This window comes from Pezoporus wallicus, unplaced genomic scaffold (genome assembly GCF_028554395.1).
Source record: "Pezoporus wallicus isolate ANWC-B61680 ecotype Strahan unplaced genomic scaffold, APGP_CSIRO_Pwel_v1 scaffold_6885, whole genome shotgun sequence".
NCBI classification, from domain to species: Eukaryota; Metazoa; Chordata; class Aves; order Psittaciformes; family Psittacidae; genus Pezoporus; species Pezoporus wallicus.
The window spans coordinates 3583939-3609248 of record NW_026638858.1 but is presented as its reverse complement, the minus strand read 5'-3'; the positions used below and the strand labels follow the sequence as shown (position 1 = coordinate 3609248).

The 25310-nt window shown below is 42.5% G+C and overlaps 1 protein-coding gene across 3 annotated transcripts in view; it reads left to right on the top strand.

Moving 5' to 3' along the window:
- TSPAN4 (tetraspanin 4) overlaps positions 1-25310 on the top strand; it is a 481009-nt gene that overhangs the window by 66924 nt on the left and 388775 nt on the right. For 2 of the 3 annotated variants that reach the window (XM_057412723.1, XM_057412726.1), the window contains exon 2: positions 8583-8674. The gene's annotated coding sequence lies outside the window, so the exon portion shown is untranslated. Of the gene's footprint in view, positions 1-7458; positions 7481-8582; positions 8675-25310 lie in introns of those variants that run through there. The other variant, XM_057412724.1, reaches the window with a different exon arrangement.

Here is a 25310-nt window from a genome sequence, read left to right as displayed (position 1 = left end):
GACAGCAACAAAACTAAGATAACAGTAATTTTAAGTTTCTAGCTTAAAAGGAAAAGCTGGAAAGATTTAAAGGAGGAGGGGGTGTGTGGACTGACTGTTTTTCAGACATTGCAGCATTAGAGAACTCAGTGCTGTGTCCTGAAGTGCTTCACCTGGCTAATTCAGTAGAAATAAAAGACATGTAAACTGTTGTTGCCACCAAAATTTCCTTTGCCTACACTGGCTGCTTTTCCTGTCTACCTTGATCCTATGCAGGTGCTCCTGAGTGTTTGCTCAGGGCATGCTTATGGGATGGCATTTACCTGGCTGTTGCTCCCCGTGGAGCTGGGTGCTCCCTGGAGCATGGGGGTACTTGGTTCATCTCCCAGCTCAGCAGCAGACTCCTTGGGAAGGTAACTTCCATCTTGCTGCATGATGTCAAGTGTTGTGGATAATCCCAGGGCAACTTAAAGTGTTGCTATGATTCAATGTCATGCCGTGATATTAGGTGGGCCTCTGAAAGAGTATGGTGTGACTCTGGACCTAGCTAGTAAACTACCAGTTAGTCCAGGCAGTGCTGCATTACCCTTGCCAGAGAGAGCTTGGAGAGCAGGGAATAGTCTGCTGGTGTTGCCTTCATCATAATGTCTTGGGTCCATACCCATTACAGAGTGGGAAGGATAGTGCTCATAAAGATGGCAGAGGGACAAATGTATGCAATATTGTGATATATAAGAGATGTGTCAGCTCTTTGGGAAATGGAATAACTCCTTTAGAAAATACCTACGATCTCTGCTTCAAGGCTTACAGTGAGAGACAATTGGCTATGTCCATTGAGAATATATTTCAGAAGCAAGGTACCTGTCATATTTTAAATGCACTCTATTTTTCCCAAAGCCCTGGAATTGCTTCATGGTCAGAGTCACTGGAGAAGCATTGAAATCAATGTATGCAACCAGTGCTATGTCTTAATCAAATTTGTGTGTGTATAATTGTAAATATGAAATTAAATATATTCTCTGAAAAGAAACCTCTTTAATGGTAAGTTTGAAATAATGACAAATCTGATTAAAATTTAAACTTTCCCTGACCATTTAATAGCACTTAAATGAAAAAGTATTTATCAGTGGAGGTTTGGCTAGGGCTTTAAAGGAAAATGAAAGTACTCTAACCACAGGAAATCAATGGCTTAATTGTTTGGAAAAAAGAGTTCACTGCTGTGCCAGGATAACCAGTGAGAGCAGTAGCCTGTTCTGCAGGTGTAGGGAGAATATTTGTCATTTAAGTTTTACAACAATATCAGTTCCATGACAGGTAACTTGTGAAGTTGTGAGACTGATGGAGAGTTGAGAATTCCCTGTAGCTTGGGCTGGGGAGGGACTGAAGAAAGACTAAATGAAGGATGGCGAGTTGTTCTCTTCACTCTGGTAGAACCAGTCAACTTTCTTTCTTGCAGTGCAGACTGTACTATTTCACAAACTTTTAAATGTGAGGTTTGTTAAATCCACTTTCTTCTCTCAGTAAGCCATCAAGTTTAGGGCACTTTAGGTAGCAAATAAATGCTGATTCTGCAGATTTTAACTGGCTTTCAGTTTTCCTTCAAGGACAGCTTGACATAAAGTAAAAGTTAAACAGAAAAAAACACAACAAAAGAAAAGAAACAAGCAAACAAAACTCACCCCAACTTCAGTAAAAAGGAAAACCATCATTCATTCATCTAAAAATGGCAAAAATTGAAGATTGAATAAATGTGTAATTTATTACGTAAGTACTTAGTTGAATGAATGGTGATGTATCTTTGGCAACTTTGCATGCTGAACTTTAGTGTATCATTGGTAGCTTTTCATAGTTCCTAAGCAGGGAGAGTCAGTCCTTTTTCAGGCATGACAGCTAAAAATAGAAACCAAGTTTAAAGCTGTTGACCTTAATTAAGGTTTCATATTTCAGACTTCTAATCACTTTGATTCAATTACAACTGTTGAAACCATTAAAATATTTGTGCAGTTTGTAACAGTGTCTGAATTATGACAGGCACAGAAGGGTGTTGTGGGAGCTGCTCCTGTGCCCTCTGGTAGCATGTCCCACATAGCACCTCTGCTTGTTTCTGTGATGTCTGAAGTTTCGGTGGCTCTGTGCCGCAAGCGACTGTTTGAGCTGGTGCTGTTGTCTCTAGTTGCATGTTCAGTGCTGGGTACTGGCAGAGCTCCTTAGCCTGACTTCTGCAAGTTAACTAATGTTGCAGGAATATGGTCGTCAGGGTTAACTCTGATGTAACGAAGATGAGATCAGTGTAGAGTTCGGGAAAACCTAAAAAGGAGAGTGGGAAGGGAGTAACTATTGATATTGTCCAATGGTTGTTTTGTTTTTTTTTTTTTTTTTCAAAATATATATGTATAAAAACATAGCAGAATCCCCAAGGGTAATTCAAGAATTGAAGCTTGTGCAGATATTAGCTGGAGGTAGCTTATCTGGTAGATTTGCTAGGTGTTGGGTACATGGTGATGGATATGGGCATGGCAGAGTTGTAGCCTTTTCTGTGGGTAAGGAGACATCGTGTATCAAGCAATAAGAACTGAAAGGAGAGACTTCAAATAAATAGAATGATTGCAAGTTGTCAGGTGGAATTTTGTTTGAAGAGAGAGCATGTGGGCAAGAAATACAATGTAACCTTAATTTAACCCCCCCCAAAATATAGGGGTAGATGGTGGTACAGAGATGAAACTTCCTGACATTTCTTTTGTTGTTTGTTTTTTTTTTTTCTTAAAAGCAAGAATAAGCAGTGTTCGTATCTGCTTTAAAATAGATTTTCAACAGCCTCTTGTGTTTAGTAGGACTTCACAGAATAACTTTTTATTTGTTACAGGCACTGTCCACTAATGCAAGAGTAGAGGCAGCAGTTGAAAGCAAAGACGAGACTAAAAAATGCCTCTTGCCACTGGTGGAGGTGACTGTGCCTGATCTGTGTGCATCAGGAATTTCTGTGTGTTCCCTTCAATATGGGGAGTTGTGAGTAGTTCTACATGTGTATGTCCTGCATGCCCTTGTAACATCAGGCACGATCTGTCTGTGATCTATCAGGACACCTGGGTCGGAGCAATCCCAGGCACAGCTACAGGTTGGGCAGAGAAAAAATTCAGAGGAGCCCTGCGGAGAAGGACTTAGGGGTGTTGGTTGATGAGAAAATGAACATGAGCCGGCAGTGTGCGCTTGCAGCCCAGAAAGCCAACCGTATCCTGGGCTGCATCAAAAGGAGCGTGACCAGCAGGTCGAAGGAGGTGATCCTGCCCCTCTACTCTGCTCTTGTGAGACCTCACCTGGAGTATTGTGTGCAGTTCTGGTGTCCTCAACATAAGAAGGACATGGAACTGTTGGAACAAGTCCAGAGGAGGGCCATGAGGATGATCAGGGGACGGGAGCACCTCCCGTATGAAGACAGGCTGTGAGGAAGTTGGGGCTGTTCAGCCTGCAGAAGAGAAGGCTGCGTGGAGACCTCATAGCAGCCTTCCAGTATCTGAAGGGGGCCTGTAGGGATGCTGGGGAGGGACTCTTCATTAGAGACTGTAGGGATAGGACAAGGGGTAACGGGTTAAAACTTAAACAGGGGAAGTTTAGATTGGATATAAGGAGGAAATTGTTTCCTGTTAGGGTGGTGAGACACTGGAATAGGTTGCCCAGGGAGGTTGTGAATGCTCCATCCCTGGCAGTGTTCAAGACCAGGCTGGACGAGGCCTTGGGTGATATGATTTAGCATAAGGTGTCCCTGCCCATGGCAGGGGGTTGGAACTTGATGATCTTAAGGTCCTTTCCAACCCTAATTATTCTATGATTCTATTCTCTGCTTCCTGCTGTCCCTGGTAATATCTGGCCCTGTGTAGCTATGTGAGCACTAGCAAACAGAGGTCACTTTGTAATGCCTCATGGGAAGACTCATGCAGCGAAGTCTTTCCTCCTTTCAAGAGTTACCGTCAAATGCCTTTGATCATGTCTCTGTTGATAATGGTTTTGTTTCTTAGAACTACTGCCCAAATGGGTGCAGCTTAGTGTCCTTACCACATTATGGCTCTTGCCTCAAAATAGGAGGGGGTGAAGCTATTTTTCTGGCTTAAGGGGAAGGAAAAAAAAACCTGACTGGGCTCAGAAGAATGAAAACTCAGGCAATATTAGCACATCATGGTCCTATCTCCTAACTTCCAAATTCACTCTTTGCCTTTAAACAGTCCTGTAAGTCTCACCTCAGTGCCCATCACGATCATGGAGCAGATCCTCTCTAAAGAAAAAGAGGTGATTTGTGACAGCCAACATGGCTTCACCAAGGGCAAATTGTGCCTGACAAATCTGTTGGCCTTTTACAGGACAGTGGGATTGAGTGTACCCCCAGCAAGTTTGCTGATGAAGTCAAGCTGAGTGGTGTGAGGGCTTACAGGAGAGATAAGGAGAAACTCTTTATCAGGGACTGATGAGATAGGTAATGGTTTTAAACTGGCAGAGGGTAGATTTAGATTTTAGATACTAGGAAGAAATTACACTGGTGCAGGTTGCCTTGAGAAGCTGTGGCTGCCCCATGCATGGAAGTGCTCAAATCCAAGCAGGATGGGGCTTTGAGCAACCTTGTCTAGGGGAAGGGGTTGGAACTAGATGATCTTTGAGGTCTCTTCCAACCCAAACCATTCTGTGATTCTATGAAGCAGCAGTAAGCTCTGGGCAGTGGTAGGGCACTGAGATGTCCTGCACCTGGAAACCAGATTCCTCTATCAATTTGCAGAATAATATAATCCCCAAGAAACAGCCATCCTGGGTCACAGAGAAAGTCACCTGGATCTGTCTCTGACAGCAGTTCCGAGATCGGAGGCCCTGGTGTTCGAGGATCAGGAAAATGAGGAAAATGATGAAGTGGACAAGTATCATCCAGGTTGGAAGAGTCGCCATGGAAGAGTCAGAGAGTTGCCTTGCATTGCGAGCAACTCTACTAGGAAGAAAGAAGAGTGGCTGTGATTAGTGACTCCATCCTGAGGGGAGCAAAGGGCCCCCATGTATCCACTCGACCTGGCTCACAGGGGAGTCTGCTGCCTCCCTGGGGCCAGGGTGAGGGATGTTACTAGAAAACTCACTTCTCTGGTACAGTCCTGCGAGTGCTATCTTTTTTTTAGTCCTCCAGGTGGGCAATGAGGAAATCTCTTCAGCAGGAAGCCTGAGGAGACTCAAGAAGGATTTAAGGGCTTTGGGATGACTGGTCCAGGGTTCGGGAGCCCAAGTAGATTTGTCGTCCCTCCTGCCAGTCACAAGCAATGGCAATGATAGTTTCAGAAAAATCTTGCAGATTAATTTCTGGCTTTGGGACTGGTGTCAGCATCAGAACCATGGGTCAGTCTTCATGGCACCAGGCCTGCTGGTGACCCACAGGGTATGCTTGTTCCAAAGAGGGAAAAGAATTCTAGCCCAGGAGCTAGCAGAGCTCATAGACAGGGCTTTAAAACTAGATTCCAAAAGGGAAGGGGATAAAATCAGGCCTACTAGAAATGAGCCAGGGGATAGCACACCACTGTTAAAGGCCAGATCCACAGGGCAAGTTAAATGCATCTATGCCAATGCTCACGATATGGCCAACAAACAGGAGTTGCTTGAAGCCATTGTGCAGCAGGAAAATCATGACATAGTCACCATCACAGAAACATGGTGGAACAATTGGCATGATTGGAATGCTGCAATGGATGGCTACAGGCTCTTCAGAAGGGATAGGCAAGGAAAAAGAGGTATTGAGGTTATGTTGTGTGTCAGGGAGTGCATTGACTGCCTTGAACTCAATGTTGTGAGTGAGAGGGCTGAATGTCTGTGGGTGAAGAACAGGGGGAAAGCCAACCAAGCAGTTAGGAGTCTGTTACAGACCACCTACCCAGGATGAAGCTACAGATGAAGGAGGATGGAGAGGGGAGGTGGCTGGTCTCTTTTCCCAAGTAACCAGTGATAGGACAAGAGAAAATGGCCTCAAGCTGTGCATGGGGAGGTTTAGATTGAATATTAGGAAGAATTTCTTCACTGCGAGGGTGATCAGGTGTTGCAGTAGGCTGCCCAGGGAAGTGGTGGCATCACCACACTATTTGAAAAATGTGTAGATGAGGCCCTTGGTGATATGGCTTAGTGGTGGTCTTGGCAGTTCTGGGGTAAAGGTTGGACTTGATCTTAAAGGTCTTTTCGAATCTAGTTGATTCTATGATTCCAGTTCACCCTCTCTTGCTAAGTTGTAGTTTGCCCCCTTAAGAACCTTTGAAGTTAGCCTGAAAAAATATCTAAACAGTTGGAATGTGTCAGAGACTTCTCTTGAGATGGACTCCAGGTCATTGCGTGCCAGAGAGCCAGTAAGTATTTGACACAAGCCAGGACAGAAAGATGCTTCTGGTCTCTGGAGCATGATGTCTTCTGTAGCTGGGTTTGAGGGGAGCCTTGTAGCACTAATGGGAGTCACACTGCAGCTGATGGTCCTGTTGTTATTCAAGTTAATGTTTAGAGGCCCTGTTGTGCTCAGCAACACATGAAAAATAAACATCAACATCTTGTAAAAGATGGTCCCTGGTCAAAACAAGAGAAAAAAAAAAAAGTCAACCTGACAACAAAAGCGGGGCACAAATAGACAAAATGTTTTGCCTGGGGTTATAGTTCATTTGCAGTTCATTTGTGGAGAGGGAGATGGAGCTTTGGTCTCTGCTGGTGGTGCCGGTGCCTTCTTTGCTTAAACTGTACTTTCCTGGGCTCCCATGTTAGACAAGTCAAGGGAAATCTGTGCAATGGCCACAGTACTCAAAGAGGAGGATTTTTGATGTCTTCTAGACTTGAAGAGTAGACTTAGATGCAGCCTACTGAGATCACATCCTCTCACCAGTGTAATGTTGCCACTTCCGATGGCAGTGACAACCTTTGTTTCAGGGGGCAGGATTGCAGTCTGAATAGCCATATATGACTTAAGTATCGTTGATGTTGTTTAACAGGCCTGATGAAGATATGGTGGCATTGGGTTATACACCTCTGTGCAGGCTCACTGGGGGCAGTGTTGTGTGTATGCTTCTGCATCTACTCTGCTTTGTCTCTTGCGCTGGTTGTCGACTGTGCTGAAAGCATGTTTGACTGCAGTGTAGATACGACTTCAGATACATGCTTCCTCCTGCATTCCTGCATAATTAAGAGATGAATTGCATTCCTGTGCATCTGTGCTTGTGTTTATGGTACTGTACTCTCTAGGGATGCAAATGAATGGTAAGACTGGGTCAGTCCAGTAGTCTGTCTAGCTTGTTTTCTTTTTTGCAATAGCCAAGAACACCTGCTGAACCAGCCAACACCAATCCACAAAAGTCAAGGGAAAAGAAGGATTCATTTGCATTGTTATTACTAAGGCTTCTAGCTTGGTCTTGCTTTGTGATTGAATTTGTTTTCCTAGGAAGAATCTTTGCTGTTATGAGTCACTCTGGCTTAAAGGAAGGATTTCACTTTCAGCTGCCTTTTGCCTTAAAAGGTGATGTTGCTTCTGGTATTTGTCAAGTTAGGAGGAAAAAAAGAAATCTAAAAATCATCAGGCAGCTCTCTTCTCAACAAACACTTGATATCTACCTCCTTATTTCTTTGTTTTAGAAAAAACAAAATAAAGCTATGTTTAGGGAATGCGTTGCCAATTCTCCTTTGGGGCCTGCTTGATTTGTGTGACAGTACAATCTCGGACAGCAACACTCCTGCGCGTAACAAGGATGTAGCCTGCTTTCTGTTGTGCTAGATTTCTAGAGCAACTGGAAATTAGTGTCATTAAGCACCTAAGCAAAAGCTACGAGGTACTCTTTGACAAACCATGCACAGTGGTTTGCACATGGAAAAAGGACTGTTTTTTTCAAAAGGGCTTGTCTACAGTGCAGACTTTACTGTTGCTTCTATAGGTAGAACTAAACTGTTAGTTGATTATGCATTTGAGTATGGTTATAACCTTACTTTTCCCTATGCAGCATCACTTCATGCAATTTTACCATTCCCAGCAGAAGGTGCTTTTCATTTGCATGTATTTGTTGGGTAAACTGCTCCCACCAGCGGAGCTTGCTGCTTTGGCATTTGTCAGTCGTAGAAACTTGAATGATTAGAAGTATTTATTAATTTTACTCTCCTTTTCCAAGACCTTCTCCCTGTACAGGAAACAATCTTGTTCTCTCTTCTGAATGCTTTCTGTGTATTGTTCCCTGGGAGCAGCAGTGCTTGTTCCTTGGGATGCTGGTGGAGCATAAATTACAGGGTACTGTTCTGTAGGCAGTCTTTACCTGGGCTTTCCTCTGCATGCTGAGCATGCCTTAGTCTCTTTCCATTTCATGTTCATTCTCACTTCATTAGTTTGTGTGTGGATTCAATAAGAAGAAGTCACCTCTTTTAAATGTTATTTTTCCAATCTTCATTTGTTGACCTGAGTTTCATTTTAGTAATAAATTTCATTGAGGTTGAAAAGTGTGTGCGGTAGTACAGAGAGGAGAGCATTGTGAAGTAGGGAGCTGTAATCTTGCATTGAAAAATCTGAACCTGAAGTGACTTCTGATCACTATCTGCCTGTTTTACTCATGAATCTGTTGGTTTCTGTCTTGCAGTGGTATTGCTGAAGCTGGCTGTTACTGCTGTGGAGGATCAAAAGCTACTTCCAACTGCATCTTGTGTGTCAACTGCAAAACCACCAGTCAGAGTGAGTTTCTCCTACATGCACTCTGTTTTTGCCAGTGAGGATTTGTTAGCTGTTGTCTGTGATAAGAATCTTTTTTTCTATTTATGCTTTGTCAGTTCATGTACTACTGCAGAAAGATCTGATTTTCCAGTCCCAAGCTAAATGCATACATACCTTTCCCCACCCACCCCAAAAGCTCATACAGGAAGTTCAACATTGCAAGCTCCTCTTTCTTGGACACCTGTACACCTTGTTGAGGAATGATGACTGAAGACTGAGTGCTTTGATTGTGTATTCTGGATATTCATCCAATGACCAAGATGAGAATTTGTGAGAACAGCTTCAGAAAGAAAAATTATATAAATAAAAGGAGGAAAGAAAATTATTGCTTGGGTACAGAAGATCAGGCTTCCCTGCAGAAGCAAGGAAGCAAACACATCATACATGTGTGGCATCTAGTCACAGGCTGTGCATGTGAAAGGGGAGGGAGTCTTGGTGCTGGAGTGTTCACAAGTCTGTTCCTGGGTATCCTCTTAAAATGAATGGTGGGAATTCTCTCAGCAGTGTGCCAGAGCTAGCTAATTCAGAGCTATTTGGATACCAAACAGAAACTCTGGAAAATCTTCATTCCCACAAACTCTTTTGTTTTCTACTTGAAAGAAATACAGTGAAGAAAATGCTTCCCTACCCCTACCAGCTGTCTGTGAATGTCCACATAACTTGCCTGTGATTCTTCTGTCAATAATTCTCTTCTGGCAATAACTCAGTAAAATACACTCAAGTGATTTTAATATTTCTCACCCTTCAAAATGATGGCATAAGAATTTCTTGCAAAGCTGTCTCTGGTTTTCAGACAGTTATTTACCTGTCTTGTCTTGGTTGGGAGAGCTGAGTATATCAGTCATGTATCTCCTGTGAGAAATCCCTCTGTAAGTCTAGAAGGGCAGGAACAAAGCTATGCATGTGCAAGTGTTTGCTTGGAGGAAAACTTGAAGACTCAATAAACAAAAATATTGGTAAGTGCTTAAGGGAGCATAGGACACTTGTACAATTAAATGGCATCAAATGTTGACGTTGTATAGGTTTTGGGTTATGGGTCTGGGCATAAGGGAAGTAATTGTGTTAAGGTAAATGATTCTGCTAAGAACTAGTAACAACAGCAGGAGGAAGCAATGCTTTAAAAGGAAAAGATCCCAAAATCACTGTCGAAAGGTTATAGAAAGAGAATTGGACACAACGTGTATTTCTAGCCCTTGTCAATATTGCAGATGCACAAATTGTATATGGCTTGTAAAATAGGAGAGGTTGTTTCTAGTGTGCTGGTATGTTTTACCTGGAAGGGTAAAGTCAGGTTGCAGCATACATGGAGAATAATACTTGTCAGAAACTGAATATTGAATGAAAGTAATAATTTTAATCAAAAGTAGTTAAAAGTGAGGCTAAGTTGAAGGAAAAAACAACTGCTTAGCTGGAAGACTACTTCCAGTGCGACAGACATGGCCTGAGACATGTTTTATGTATTAGGAATATAGATCAAGGCCATGGTTTTACCGTGCATTACAACTGTTCTTCCTGATGACTGTGATCAAAATTTCTTGACTCTTAGAATTCCACTCCATTCTCTGTGGCCCAGGTACAAAGCACTTGGTGCTGGTGTAATGGGGAACTCCACAGCGTATGAAGTGGTTAGCTTGTCCCTTCTTTCCTTCTGATTTGGTATTGTGCAGAAGTGACTCTTATAATTGCAAAAAAAGCTAAAAAGCTGTGGGGAGCTCAGTCTCTGTACTCTCCTCTGAGAGAGAGTAAGCCTGCAAGTGAGCTTTGCTGCTAAAGACCATGATTTTGTAACAGAGGTTGCCTGTGAATGCCCCTCCCTCTCCTTTCACCTGTTCATCACTTAGATTCTTGATCCTGTCTACATACACTTTTTCTGATGTATGGATCTTACTGTGGACCATGAATTTTGGTTGGGTGAAGTGCAGGAAGGATAAAGGGTTTAAGTGAGATGGGTCTTGTGTCAGCTGACAGAGAACACTGCTCAAAGGAGACCCTTCTTGGTGCATGGGCAGATACTTAGCTGAATCTACTAGCTGTGACAAAGACATGCTGATTTATATCAATTAGCATTCCTGACAAATCATCTCAAATGATTGTGGTTGTCTTAAGAGAGTCACTGTAAGGGGTGTCACTGCGATCAGTGACTGTGCGCACAATCTCAGATACATTAAGTGCTGTAAAGGAGCTCTAGACATTGTGTTTTCTGCAAAGAAACAGCCTAGGCTGCTTTTTGAAGATTTTGCCTTTCAGATCAAATGCAGGGTTGCTTCCACACACTTCCACTGCTTTCTCTTGAGTCAGTGTCTATTCCCTTGTGATTCTTTTCAGTCCCCTGAGAAAGTTGAATCCCTGTTCAACCCACAGAAGCCACCTCTACTTGCATCTGTTAAAATTAGCTGGCAGCAAACGGTGAGGTTACAGAAAAATTATGTCAAAGGCTTTTCCTGTGCTGTAACATTTGGCTCCTGCACCCTTGAGAAGGCAGGAGTCTGCAGCTGTACCTGCTTGAGCAAAGCTTGCTGTGGAGCAGCCCTGATATGATGCTGGATGCATAGTAGATGCTGCACTGTCAGTCCTGCTGGTGCAGTTGCTTCTAACCTTGACCCACACCGTCCTTGACTTTTATCTCTGACTTGCTTTTTCTTTTGTTTAGCCCCCAGACTTTTCAGTCAGCTGCATAAGTGAATGTTGGCTGGTATGCCTGTTGAAAGGTCTGGCAACTAATTTAGAACTCTGCAAGTCCAGTTGCAGCTCCCTGGTCTGCTTGCAGATTCCCTCTGAGATTCCTTCTTGGATTCCCTCTGAAAATTCAGTAGCATAACTTAGTCTTTGTGCCAGTGTCCTTTCTGTTAAAGGACACTTTCCACCTTGGAAAGGAATGGAGGGTAAACATGGAGCCAGTGAATTCTCCAGTAAAATGGTTGAAGAAGTAATGTAAGTATTAACCAGGATGTCTTTCTTTAATATTTCTCTACAGCCCAAATAGTATCCCTGAAGTCTTTCTAGCAGTCAAAATGAGATGATGAGCACTGTGTATAGGTGGGAAATGCAGCCTTGCCAGGGATACAGAGGTGTGAGCATGAGATCCTAGCATCCCCTGTCCCAGTGGTCACCAAGTGTCTCATTTCTGAGTGAAAGTGCTTGCCTGGGCCTGGGACACCAGAGGTTGCAAACAACTTGGTTGCATGTTCCTTACCTCGGGTTCCAGTAGCAGGTACTGCTTTGTTCTTCATGTGGCCTTGCCTTGTGTAGTCAAATCTGCTTAACTCGGTTGGCCTGCCTGTGGTGTGTTGGCTTTCAGCATTTACTTCAGGATCACCTTGTTTTCCAGATGTCACCAGGTGATGTCCTTTTCTGACCCTGGCTATTTCATGTCTGCACAGCCTACCTCAAAATAATTGCTGTCCCAGTTGTGTCAATGAGTTAGGATCTTGATAGGATTGACAGATATAAAACATTCCCTCTGAACTCTGAGATGAAAGTGAGGCATCTCCTTTCTCTTTCCAGAGGGCTCATCTTCTGTAAGAGGAGGGAGGTGGTTTTCTGTTTTAAAATGTAACTCATATCAGGTATCATAGCAGTGTCTATAGCACCCCACAGCAGCATGCTGTGATGCTTCATGCTATGGGAAACTGGGAATATGGGAATGAAACGCAACTCTGCCAAGAGGCTTCTGTCTGCATTGATAGGGTAGTACATGTGACTCTTATGGCATTACCTGAATCTCACTGGTGGTGCAGTGGAAAAGAAATAGGGTAAAATCAAGTTAGGGTTCAAATATTCAGATTGCAAGGACACTCCCTGGGGTTTGATGTGCTTGTTTGCTATGTTGGTGTAGTGTGGGGAACAGAGTAGATTAAAGAAGTTTGGCTCTGCACTGCAAATATATGAGCCAACCTTGCTTTGGCTCCCAGCTCAGGGTGAAAAGGATGGCTGATCACCGTGCTCTTTCAGTGTTGACAGCTATTGCTGTCAGGCACAGATGTGACTTGGGTCTGAAACAGGGATAACAGCGTGAGTGCTTTTTAGTGAGACGGTAGATCTTAGGAGATAATCTGTTCCACAGTAAAGGAAAACAATGGAAATGTGTTTGTGTTCTCTTGATGCATTTTTCTTAATTCTTTTTTTCATACTTGTTCCTAGGATGCAAGTACATTGCTCAAATATGCCACTATTTAACAATCTTGTACTCTATCTTTGTTTAACAGTCTCATAACCTGTTCCTCCTTATGCCAAAGCCAGTTACCTTACTGCAAGGAAGCAGGCAGTTCTGGGATACCACTGGCTCTGCAGAAGCAAGTCTGCATGTTTGATCCTTATGAAAATATTTTGAAGAACTGAACAAGAAAGCAATGTAGGAATTTAGTGAGCAGATTAATTGCATTCCTGTTTCAGGCTATTTATTCATAGCTTTAACTTTTATAAGGCAAAAAGGAGGCTATTTTTAGCTTGCTTTTTTTTTCCCTCCATATTAACCTAAACAACCTCTCCTCTTGGAGGAGAGGGTGGAGTTGGAAGGAAGGAAGGGTGGAATTGAAACTGCTTCATTAAATAGTTTCAAGATCATCAACACACAATTTTGTTTTCACATTACAGTTCTGAGCACACAAGGGTCTCTTTATGCTTTCCAAAGAGGGAAAGCTTTGTGTACAGAAGGGGAGAGTGAGGGCATCTACGACAATGAAGTGGTAATGGAAAGCTTATGACTTTTGCTTCCTGAATACTTTTTTCCTAGTTACTTCTATTAGGGTTAGTCTTACTTCCAAGGAATGGTGTAGCTTAGTGATATTTTGTTCTTGTGTTTTCCAACTCCCAGCAAATGCCTTGTATTGCAAGACGAAGAGAAAGATTCTGCTATAAGCTTGGAAGGTCATTCAGATGTTGCTAAGCTACTAATGAAAAATGTTCTCCTTGAGATCCCCATGTACGTGTGTTAAGAGATGGAACCTGACCTAAAGAGATGAGACTAAGGATAGGAGGTGAGCTGTCAGAAGGGTAACCAAGCTCTCTTGAGTCCTAGTATGTGTGTTTTGATAATTTTATTGTAGGCTGCTTCTGAAGTAGAGAGAGCAAGAGCAACTCCAACAGCTTCCTTACTAGGCTGATGTGACTTTGGCTTTAACTGTCATATGATTACTGACTTCAGTGTGCTGCAGAAAGGGTTGCTGAATCCAGGGCCTGTGGATCTAGTCTCTAGAAAGAAGGAATACATGCTTTGAGACTGGCCACTGCAGAGCACAACTGCTTTGTTATTTATCTGAATCTCTTAGACCTTAATGTTGGTTCTTTGGCACCTACTGGTTTCCTGTCCCTCTGTTTTTAAGAGCTGAAAGATCTTTACAGTCAAGAGGAGGCCATGAAGATGATCAGAGGGCTGGAGCACCTTTCCTGTGAAGATAGACTAAGAGAGTTGGGCTTGTTCCGCCTGGAGCAGACTCAGGGAGACCTTAGATCAGCCTTCCAATACCTAAAGGGAGTCTAGAAGAAATCTGGAGAGAGACCTTTTAGGAGGGCATATATTGTTAGGACAAGGCAGAACAGCTTTAAACTGAAAAAGGAGAGATTTAAATTAACAATATTACGAAGAAGTTCTTTACTATGGGGGTAGTGAGGCACTGCAACAGGTTGCCACAAGAAGTTGTGGCTGCCCCTTCCCTGGCAGTGTTCAAGGCGAGGTTGGACAGGGGCTTTGAGCAGCATGGTCCAGTGGAAGGTATCCCTGCCCATGGCAGGGGAGTTGGAACTGGATGATCTTTCAGGTCCCTTCCAACCCAAACCATTCTTGGATTCTATGAACTGTGAAGTCCACCTCTCTTGGTGGTAGAGTGAAGAGCTTCTTGTGCCATCCTGTCTGACTGCACAGGCTACTCAAGGTTGGATCCTAAATTAGCTCTTCTTACCATGTGTTCCTCTTATTGCATGTTCTTCTGAGATGTCAGAGAACTGATGAAAAATAGATGTTCCATTTATAAAGAAAAAAAAACATTTCTGTTTAGAAATCAGCAACAAAAAAATAAAACACATATAAATCCTAGTTTTCCAGTACTAACTGGTTACCAAGTTATTGAACTCTGTGTATGAGCTCAGAGCTGGAAGGGACAACCTGACTTTCCAAGTCTCAGTCCTAGGGAAGACTGCCTGCTGCTGAGGGGCAGGCACCCTGCCTAGGGGCCGAGCCCTTTCTGTGCACTCTTAGATTCTCTCTTTATCTGCTTTCTTCTTCTCTTGCACTGGAAGGCTGCTCCAGATCACGAGTGCTCCATACTAAGATTTTTCTAGAAGCATTCATGGTTGGTATATCTCATTTCTCCACCAAGATAATTCTATGGTTTAAATGGCTCTTTTCTTGCTGCTCCATTCCTCTTGTATTTGCAGGCAGTGATCCTGTCCCTTACAAGGCTGTGGTTTACCAGCTTAAACAACCAATAGTCTCTTGTGGTAGAGCTCTTATTCTTACCAACATTTTAGTGTGCCTATTCTTGATTCAGTTAATCATGATTGAATTTTGGTGTGACCAGAACTGCTCACAATACGAGTGTTTGGGAAGGGCTGCTTTCATTAACACTGGTTTACATTTAACCATTAACTATGGCTTAAGCTAGATCATATATTTGAGAAGGATTTTCTGGTCTTGCTTTGAAGACTTCAAATGTCTTCAAATGAATGGTGACTCTCTGCTCAAGGGGAGTTCTGTTACTGGTTGTTTACTTTGATGTTTAAAGAGGTACTGATGCATGGAATCAGACTCTACAACTCGAGAGTTATAAAGCAGGTATGTTTATTACGGCGCTGCATGCAAGGGGGGATCACTCCTCCTAACTAGCACACTGAGGGGTAAAGCAAACAGACATTTATTACACACAAACATACATATTCATTAGATTTCTGTGAAAAGGCAAGGAATATTACAGCTAGTTCCAGGAACTCATTATCGTAAGTCTCCTCCTCTTGGTGCTTGTGCACTTGCCCTCCAGTGGTCGTGGGCAGGGGTCTTGAGGATGAAGTAAGCAGTCTTCCTCACAATGTGCTTTTCACCTTTGGCACAGTTGGGTGCCTCAGTAACCACAAAACTAGCTGAAACCAGCCATATCAGGGATTTCTGAAGGTATCTGTAACTTTCTGAAGAGCAGCTCCTGTAATTGTTTCACAATAATTATCTAGGACTAAACTAGTGATAACTGACATAGTTTTAGAACCTTATGACCTTCGTATAAAATTTATTGCAAGCAAAATGGGATGTGTAGACAAAGAGTATCCAAAGCTAGCAGATGTTCAGGATGCACTGTATCCAAGCCAACTGATAAGTAGAAGAACGGGAAGAAATAATGCACTTACGCTAGTAGTGTTACTAAACTCTGTTATCTTATCACAGACTTACAACACAGACATTGTTCTCTACCTTAGACCTCAGTTAAGCTAAAAGTACTTCAACCCTATGTTTTCTAGGCACTAGCTTTCCTCATATCAGTACCTTAAATTGAATAGGCTGCCTTTAACCACTGCATCTTGAAATGCCTGACTTTTTTAGCTTACAGAGGCTTTTATTACCAGAAATGTTTTTTCTTAAAAGTGTTCTTATACTTGAAGACTGTGTAAAGCAATTAGTAATTTACTAGGAGTCTGAATTCCAGAAACTGAGCATTCCTGTTCCAAGAAAAGGTCCCTTTTAAGGTATCTTTGAGTATCCAAAAATGGCTTACTATCAGCTTCCATCTCCGGATGACACTGGGCACTGCACCAGCAACCATATATGCAAAGAATGAAAATAAAATCCATTATTTATGACCCCTCTCTGAGCTTCCCTGGCTTGTGCAAGGAGAGTGGAACTACTTGGAAATACTTTGCTTCCCCCTAGATTTCTGGCTTCTTTGAAGGTTGTCTTGATCCTTATGAATAATTTTTGGTTTATATGTTTGATTTCTTGCCAGCAAACTAAATCCTTCTACAATGTGCATTCCTTCAGGCTTTGTATATCATGAAGATTTGAGGGATTTCTCCCACTGTTCGGTGTAGTGCTGTTTTCCTTCTATTATCACTGAAGTATAGCAGAATGTGGTTTTGAGCAAGACTTAGCCTGCCGTGCACAAAGTCAGGGTTTGTCACTAGGCTGTGCTGCAAGCGCTCTGTCTGTAAATGAACTGCACAATTGTTCCCTCTATCTGCCCTTAAACTGGGGGCAATGACACTTTGCTTGGCCCAGCGGAGCTCTTGTGCTTTCGTAAACCCTTCTGATGATACACTCTCTCTGACTGCTTAGCCGTTGGGCTTACGGTGATGGTAGCACAGGGCTGCTAGTGAAGGTTAGCTCATGGTCCCCAAAACCCACCTGAAGTGATGATCTGGCTGACATTAACAGTCTCACAGTTAGGAGTGCTCACATTAGGATGCTGGTCAAGCTGGCTGTGGTTTTCTTTTTCATTCCTTGTGTTCTCCCAGTCTTTATTTTTTGTTCCACACTGTCTCTTGTAATATACTCAAATTCAATGACATCTAACCTTTTTGGAATAATGGACTGCAGCCAAACATGAAGTTTCTGGCAGACTGAACTCCTCACTTACCATACATTACTGTTCTCCTATTCAGGATGGCTTAATTTTGTTTATTGCAGGGGCTACAAACATTTATTATGGCCATTTATATGTGAACCAACGTCTTACTCTTAGCATAGCTAAGATTGACTTTAGAAGGTCTGTTTTTCTTCTGCTTCACAGTGCCTTACGCTAAAGTCTTGATTAAAGGTATAATAATACAAATACATTTGTCCTAAAATCAATTGAGGGAATGCCCCATACTTCTTAAAAACTTAAATGCCAATGGAGACAAGCTGCCTTCTGGATTTTAACTGAAATCCTATGAGAAAATTAATTGCTCTTTCCTTACTCTTCTCTTGGTGATTTAGTTCAAAGCTAGATGATTTTGGCAAAATACTTCCAGGTGTTTAATTTCCATGATCATAATTTTATTTATAATAATTAAGAAATCTTTTTACAATGGCAAGCTTTTGCTTTTAGAAAACGCCTGTAAGCCCCTCCTACTAGATTACACTGCCAGTACATGTATATGATTTATCAGATATGTATGTTAAGAAAGCACATATCTTTAAGTGCATTCATCTTCACTAAGATGGAAGCTACCTTTGTGCTCCAGGCATCCTTTGCATCATTTGAAGTATATCAGAAACGTAGCATTTAAAATAACTTGCCATACATCCATTGACCATGAATGATTTTTTACATGTGCAATTATAGTGCCGTATACCTTCTCTTTCCAAGATTTTTTTTAGGAGAAAATGCTCTCTGCTTTTGAAAGTATTGTTTTTGTGCTCTGTCACATGTAGTGTTAGTTCACTGTGCAGTTCTCTCCTAGTCATTTGCTATAAACCTTTGAAAGTGCAATTACATCATTTATATACATTTGGAAAAGGAAAGATGAAGATCTCTGTACCAGTCTATTTTTGTTATCCTTCATGGAAGCTAGGAAAAAATCAGGTGAGTATACTGGAAAGTAATTAGCGTTTGAAATGGAGGTTGAGATTGGACACTTTCTCATGTGTGCTGAAGTCCCCTTGCCTTTCATTGGTAGGAGTAATCTCTCAGTTTTAATAAATTACTGCTTCTGAGTCCTAAAGCAGCTTCACCATAGCCATTTATCCTTGCCAAAGGAGGTCAGTATCTGGTTTACTTTGCGTGGAGAGGTTAGCCCAGCCCTCTGTATTTAATCTTGAATGTGGGCAAGCAAACAGCCTCTTCTTTGGCATTTGGTCTGAATAAGGCTTATTTTATTTTTTTGTACCACAGCAGTGTTCAAGAGCCCCAACTGGCAACTCATGCTATGTAAACACTGTACTTCAGGACAAGCAAATGATCCCTAATCAGACTTCAGGCCGTGTGGAATAAATGACCACTGCATTAGTAAATGCTCCTGCTTGAATAGAGACTTTATTCTAGCTGTGCCCAACCCTTCCAGATGGAGGGAAGACACAGTTCATACTACAGGCTGGTGAGAGCTGCATTATTTGTGTACACAGTGCAGTTGGTCTATCTATAGTAGTTGTCTAACGTTTCCTGGCTGTAGACAATGCACATAGGATGCTTCTCCTCCTGAGTAGGACATGGGGAAAGATGGTGACCAGATGTGGGCTGCTGGCATCCTGGTGAAGGTGGCCCAATCCTGCCTGTGCTTTTCCCAGAGAACCCTTTGCAAATGAACAGGGAGAGGAGCTGTGGTCTGTGTGGACTGATCTTCAACCTGTTCACAACCACCTGTATCATGGGACAAAACTTGACAGGAGAAGGGTAAGGGAACAATTCTAGGGTTCCCCTTCTGTCAGGGGCTGGTAAGTTAGGGCTATATGAGCTCTTCTGCCAGGCCATGGATTTGAACACCTGCAGTCTTCATCATTAGTACTATTTTAGGACTCATTTGCCTTGTTTACCAATAAGAAAATGTGTTGTTCTAACAGAAATCTGGGGTTTATAATCTTTCTCTCTGCTCTTTAAGCTGCATTTAAACATAGGATTAGGAGCCGAGGGACAGCTCTGTTGACATTAATCTAATGGAGAATTATTTTGTAAAAGCAAAACTGACTTGTGAATTTTGCTCTGATGACTGTTCGTGCTCTTAATCATTGCTGAAGTCCTGTTTGTAGCAACGTGCAGGCTCAGGAAAACAGTGTTGCTCCACCTTGCATTTTGCTTGTCCTTTAAAGTCTATTTGGAACTGTAAGGGCTGCATGTTGATTCATTCTAATTGGTGTCTAATTGTATAGAAGCTTGAGACATGTATTTGCATTCTCCAGAGTAAAATTTCCAGTTGTCATAGTGAGAAGTGGATTAATTTTTGCAAACCTCGTGTCTGTACTCGAGTCTCAAGTGAGGTACTGCAATCATTTTGATGCTTCAAGAAGCAAACCCACCACTAGGTTCAGATGCCTACAAACTAACTGTATGCATCTGAGTTATATGGACTCTCCTTCCAGTCAGGAAAGAGAAATAGATATTTTAGGACACAGTTCATCTGACCCTGGTTTAGACCACTGCTTTAAAAACAGATGAACCTTCCCCTGCAGGTGCCTATTTCTCTCTATTGACTGTAGCAGCAGTCTAGGCAGCTAGCACAGATGTTGATTTCAACATTTGCTCAAGTGAATCACATATGAAGTATTTCCAGTTTTCAATTTAAATGATTAAGCATTTCAGTAAAGTGTAGTCCCCAACAAGCAAATACATCCCGAGACCCAGGGAGCTGGTTGTATGATTTAACTTTTTCTACTTTTAATCTCCAGCTCTTTATCTAGAGAATGAAAATTATTCCATCATGACAGGAGCACTGGCCTTTAGAAAGCTTCTTTTATCTACACAAGTACTTTCTGGTGTTTTTCCACTTTTGATTATCCATCATAGAGCTGGATTGACTTCAGAAAGGCCTTGTATGGAACTCTGAGGCACATTTATTTCTTTGACCAGTAAATCAGTATTATAGTTTCCTGGGGACTGGAAAAGATGGTATTATTATGGAGTTATACTAAGTCCACTTTCCTGAATGCTGAATTTCCAAGGAAAAGATATAAATCTCCTTTGTGAAGGCAAAGCAGCTACGTGAAACAGACTTTAGGGGCCTCATTCTCTTTGTGCTTATGGTTGCTTGTCTCTCTTTTCTACTTTCCTCCATTTCCTCAGGTGCTATGTTATATTACTTAATCTCCTTTGAGGTAAGTTGAGCTTCTTTGTCACTTTATGGAACACATTGGTATTCAGAAGAGCTTTTTCTTGTGTCAGAGCCAATATTTTGTTTCTTTGTCACACAAATCTTCTTTGAACTCTTCGGCTAATATTGTTCTTTTTGAATGTCTTTTATGGCCTGTGATACATTGAGTGTTGCTTCCCTCCCCAGTAATTTGGGGGGGTTTACTCATGACTTGTACATCCATTTTATGAAGCAATAAAGCCCCTTTACAAAGGAAAGTGAAGCTGGTTACAGGGGCTTGATGGAAGCAACAGTAGGAAGCACACATTCTCGAGTCATGTTTTTTCTATAGATGAGGTCTGGAATGGAGCAGAGAGCCACAAATTCTGTGGCTCTTCAGGATCCTTCTGGTTGTGCTTAGATATTCTCTTCTACAGTCTGTCTGGGAAGAGTTGTGCTGAGCATAGCTGGAAAGGGTTTAGCTGAGCAGGGCTGGGGAGGAAGGGGCGGCAATGAACTGTGGTCCTGTTCTCCTTCCTGGTGCTACAGGACTGGAAATCCCTGCAGCTTTGTCACATTTGTGTCTTTTTTCCCTCCACCATTCTTTGCCTGCTTTCACAGCAGACTATTTCAAGAAGAAATCTTATTCCTGCAATGACAGTACAAATGATTCTCCCCAACCCGTATTTTTTGGAAGGAGCTTCCCTCTGCATTCTACAGTCATTTTAAGAGACAGGTGGAGTTTCAGTGACTGGATCTAGTTTTCTTTCCTTCCCTTTCCTTTCCTCATCACCTTAGTCATATGGTTTTGACACGGTCTTATTGTCTGCATGTTTTAGAAGGCTAGGAATTCATTTGTCATGTAAGGGAGGAAGGATGACTTACCTGCATTTCAAGTATTTATCAGTGTATTCACATGTGGAAGCTCTTGTTCCATTTCTGCCAGTATCTTATCCACAGGAGATTTTGACCGCGAAACTGGCATTTATGGGGCATAATACACTGAGCACCAGGGTAGTTTGGTGGTGCAAAGAGGGGATCTGAGCTGCTGCTTTGATTCTGGTCTGTACCCCTTGAAGTTCTAGGGAGAAAATATGCTGGTTTACATAGGTATTATGGTAGGGAAGGATTAAGAAAAGTGGACAGCTCACTGTGGCTGTCAGAAGAAATGTTCAATTTTGTTTGTCTAGGAATATCATTCTGGAGCCCCCTTGCTTTTGTCATAGATTAAATGTGACTTGACATAGTTCTGTGATTTTGACGTAGATTAAAATGTAGTCTCTCTGGGTTTCATCTCGCATGCACAGGGCTTGGGTAAGATGTTGACCTGTGATTCAGGGCTGGTGGTATGAGTGAGTCAAGGCATCTTGTTAGCAGAGTTGTCTTGCTCACAGATGTTCTCTTAAAGGATACATCTAACTTGTCACATCTGGGCCAGTGGGTCACTGATTCAAGAGCTTCACTCAGTGTTGTTATTTGCAGTGCAGTGCAAAGCACACCTTTAAAATAACCTTTAAAATCTGTGTCACAGCAATCCACATTTTGATATCTCCCAGCCTTGTATTTAATCTGGTCTTAGTTTTGCACCTCCCTGTTGGTGCTCTCCTGGCCTTACAAGAATGCTGTCCAACCAAAACTCGTCGTGATCAGTGAGCTGTTCAGCAAGTTTTGATTCTCTGCTTTGAAAGTGATAGAAATCTAGTACATAGGTGGCAAAGCCAGCCACTTAAGCCAACAAAACCACTCAACACAGCAGATTTTTCAAGACGAAGTAAAGCGCTGACAGGAAGGCAGCAGAAGGAGAGAGTTGGTGGTGGTAAAATCTGACAAGTTAATTTATTTTTGATGTTTTAATTGGATAGGTTGGGAGACAGGGAAAAAAAAGATGGTGCTGGAGACAAGCAGTGCAAAAGAGTCGTGGAGTCCTGGGAAAGGGGGAGGGAAAGTGATTGTAAACATGACCAGCAAAATAATCTACTTCACGTGAAAGGTTTATTTAAATGTAAATTACCCAAAGTGATTTTTTTTGTGTGTGTGTGTGTGTGTGTGTGTGTGTAATTTTTAGCAGCACAATGTAGACAGACAGAAGTACTTTTCTGCTTATTTAAGTATGTGATGCAGATAGCTGTAGAGAGATATAAACATCCCCATCTACCTCCTCACACCCACTTCTTTCCTTTAGGCTCCTTGGAGCTGTTCCCTGCAGCAATGCTTCCAGGTAGTGACAGTTCGGATATTCACTTCAGTCACCAGAGCCCTGTCAGGGCCAATTAGCATCCTAATGACTGGCATGTACCATCTTGATAGGAGTGTGTGCTCTGTACCAGGGGACCTCCCCTCTTAAGAACCGATCTTGTCTCCGCTGGCCCATACTGGCCGTATAAACCTGTTTTTAAAAAGAAAATTTCCATTTCATCTTGTCTTCTGAGACCCAGGGGCTTCAGCACAGAACAAATATACTGTCCTTTCCTTTCACTGGAGATGATGAATCTTGGCTTGGGGGAGGGGACTTAAATGAAACTGTTGCTCCTACAGTATTGCGGACTTTGGCAGCAAGTTTCAAGTGAAGTTAAGCAATGCAGTACTCATTCTTCAGAGCTGTGCTAAATAAGAGCAATCAAATCCCCAGCTACATAGTCTTTTAAATATTTGGTACCTGGCCAGGATGATGACTAGATTGGTACTTTCCTGAAACGATTGCTCCTTGTTGCTGTTTGGAGGTCTGCTGCAAAATCCACTTCATGGTACACTAGCACCTGTAGTCAGAACTGTGCCTTTGTCATTGAAACAAGGGCTGAATGCTGTGCAGAGGTCCTTTCTGTAGCACTGACCAGGGCATGCAGGTGAGGAGTTTGAGGGGAGGTTTCACAGCTCCTCAGCAAGGTCACAGTGTAGTGGAGTGTCCAGGGTGTAAACCTGCCACTCAGGCACCCTTTATCAGCATGGAGATTCTTGAGGCTTTGTGATACGCTGTGCCAGGCTGGAGCGGGAACATACCCTCTGGTAGTTGCAGAGTTAAATGCTGCAGCATTGAAATTACCCCATTTCTATGCCATGTTTTATTGTTTAGTGACAACAAACTTTCAATTTATCCTGATTTCCAGCCCTGAAAGACACTATTCCTTCTCGTTAGCATGGCATTGCTGTCTAATCCTGCCATGTCCTAGCTCTTCAGTGGCTTTAATGAAATGCTGTGGTGCCAGGGCCAGCTGGTTGGCACATTGTGTTACAGCTGGCACAGCCACACTGGGTTATCTGGAGGGAGAGGTCAACAGTTTAATGGTCCTTGGGAGAAGCCAAATTACCTGCAATGCTAAATCAGGCCAAAGAGTAGCTGAAGGGCAATGTATCATGGTGCCTGGAGTGAAGGTGCAGTAGGGAGGATTTCAAGTTTATGGGGCTGTGGAGATAGCACCTTTCACAGGGAGCATTACAAACTATATTATTTGAAATGACATTGCTAAGAGTCTGAGGACAAAAAGTTTTCTCCCCCGTTAGAGATGGAAATCCTACGTGTGAACTCTGGAGAGCGAGTGAGCAAGAATTACTATTAAGGTCATAACTATTCTTGAAACATACACACAAAAAATACTTCTGCCATCCCCCAGCCCACCCTGCGAGGCTGAAAGGCAGCACATTAACATAGCCACATGGTGCATATGTTATTTTTAACGTTGCCATGAGAACTTTATCTTTTCCTGAAATTTTTGAATGGCGTTTGCATTTACTATCAGAATGCTGTCATAGTGCTATCATGACTATTTAAATTCTGATCTGATTTTTTTTTTTTTGTGATCTTCTGCGATGTCACAAGAACTTGATGGCTGAGAAGGCTGCAGGTACACAGGCAGGAGCACTGGTATTTGAGTATTTGCATTTACCTCTTGTCTCTTCTGGATGTGTCACCAGCAGACCTAAGCCTGTGTTCTACAGCCCTTTTTCAGAACTGGCACTTCAAATGCCATGGTATCTGTTACAATCTGGTTTGTATGCACTGAGCCTGCTCTCATGGTGCACAAGGTGTAGTAAACCGGCAAGGCATCAGCATGCACACAAAGAGCCTAGGACTAGAAGAAGCTCTACTAAAATGGCTCAATGATTTGAACTCTGCTTCTTGCCTTCTTTTATGTGCATGACTTTGTAGATACCTCTAAGGCTGAAGACCTCTGTCCCACTTTTGTGGTCCCTGAGCATCCCCAAATCTGACATTATAGGCCTTGCAAGATCACAGTGTGCTGCTTTTTCTGGATCATCATGTGTTGAACCCTACTCAAGGTCACTTAGTTTTTCTTTACAAATGTGAAGGTCAAAATCTTAATGTAAGACATAACCTCCAATGAAAGAGTGATTATAGTGATCTATCTCGAGAAGCTTAGGTGCTTAGTTAAGTGTAGATGACGTGGGGAGAGCTGACAAAACTGGTGTAGCAGATGGATGATAACATGGCAGTTTTCCCCCACGTTAATCTGCCTGTATGCCTAATCCTGACCAAGATCTGTTCTACCTCCCCCTTCAGAGCAAGGATGTGGCTAGGTTTCTGTGTGCAGTTTAACAAGTGGATAGTGCCCTGCAGCTTTTTAAAATATGTAGGAGAAGAGAGTGTGTAAGATCCTAGGTAAGGGTTCAGGGGCTCTGACACAGATTTTGTCAGCTATGTACATATATCACCTGAAAGCCATGGACTGGTTAGGCCATGCTTCAGAGAGGGGCAGAGTTGCAGCATGAGCCAGTCCTTCTGTACTGATGGAGCTTCCCAGCCTTCAGAGCCACCTTGTTTCTTAGAGGTGCGAGTTAGGGATACAGGGCTCAGGCTTGAAGGTGATCCCCAACTGCCCAGAAAAACACAAATCTCATTGGTGTGACTGTAGACATGTCTATTATGGCCAGATCTGCAGAAATCATTTAGATCTCTAAC